Here is a 924-nt window from a genome sequence, read left to right as displayed (position 1 = left end):
ACAGTTCAAAAGCACCAATTCTTTGGCGCTCAGCCTTCTTCACAGTCCAACTCTCACATCTATACATGACCGCTGGAAAAACCATAGCCTTGACTAGACGGACCTTTGTTGGCAAAGTAATGTCTCTGCTTTTTAATATGCTATCTAGGTTGGTCATAACTTTTCTTCCAAGGAGTAAGCATCTTTTAATTTCATGGCTGCAGTCACCATCTGCAGTGATTTTGGAGCCCATAAAAATAAACTCTGACACTGTTTCCACTGTTTCCCCATCTATTTCCCATGAAGTGATGGGACCAGATGCCATGATCTTCGTTTTCTGAATGTTGAGTTTTAAGCCAACTTTTTCACTCTCCTCTTTCACCTTCATCAAGAGGCTTTTTAGTTCCTCTTCACTTTCTGCCATAAGGGTGGTGTCATCTGCTTATCTGAGGTTATTGATATTTCTCCCGGCAATCTTGATTCCAGCTTGTGCTTCTTCCAGCCCAGCGTTTCTCATAATGTACTCTTCATATAAGTTAAATAAGCAGGGTGACAATATACAGCCTTGACGTACTCCTTTTCCTATTTGGAATCAGTCTGTTGTTCCATGTTCAGTTCTAACTTTTGCTTCCTGACCTGCATACAAATTTCTCAAGAGGCAGGTCAAGTGGTCTGGTATTCCCATCTCTTTCAGAATTTTCCACAGTTTATTGTGATCCGCACAGCAACTTTCAAATACATAATACAGTCTTATTAACTATAATAGTCACCATGCTGTACATCACATCCCCAGGAATTATTTTATAATTGAAAATCTGTATCCATAATAGTTCTTACAATGTGACTTTAATTCATTAAAAGAAGCTTCACTGGATAGATGTGATGAGTTAGTGCCTCTTGCCTCCTGCAGACCTGCCCCTGCGCCTGGTGGGCGGGCGCGGCCGC

General features: G+C 41.3%; 1 protein-coding gene across 1 annotated transcript in view; it reads left to right on the top strand.

Annotated features, from left to right (window-relative positions):
- The window catches only part of LOC105002761 (deleted in malignant brain tumors 1 protein-like), an 87,545-nt gene that overhangs the window by 77,417 nt on the left and 9,204 nt on the right, over nucleotides 1-924 (top strand). The window lies entirely within an intron of this gene.

This window comes from Bison bison, unplaced genomic scaffold, assembly GCF_000754665.1.
Source record: "Bison bison bison isolate TAMUID 2011002044 unplaced genomic scaffold, Bison_UMD1.0 scf7180017864456, whole genome shotgun sequence".
NCBI classification, from domain to species: Eukaryota; Metazoa; Chordata; class Mammalia; order Artiodactyla; family Bovidae; genus Bison; species Bison bison.
Note: the sequence above shows the minus strand (reverse complement) of the source record. Positions and strands in the feature narration are given on the sequence as shown.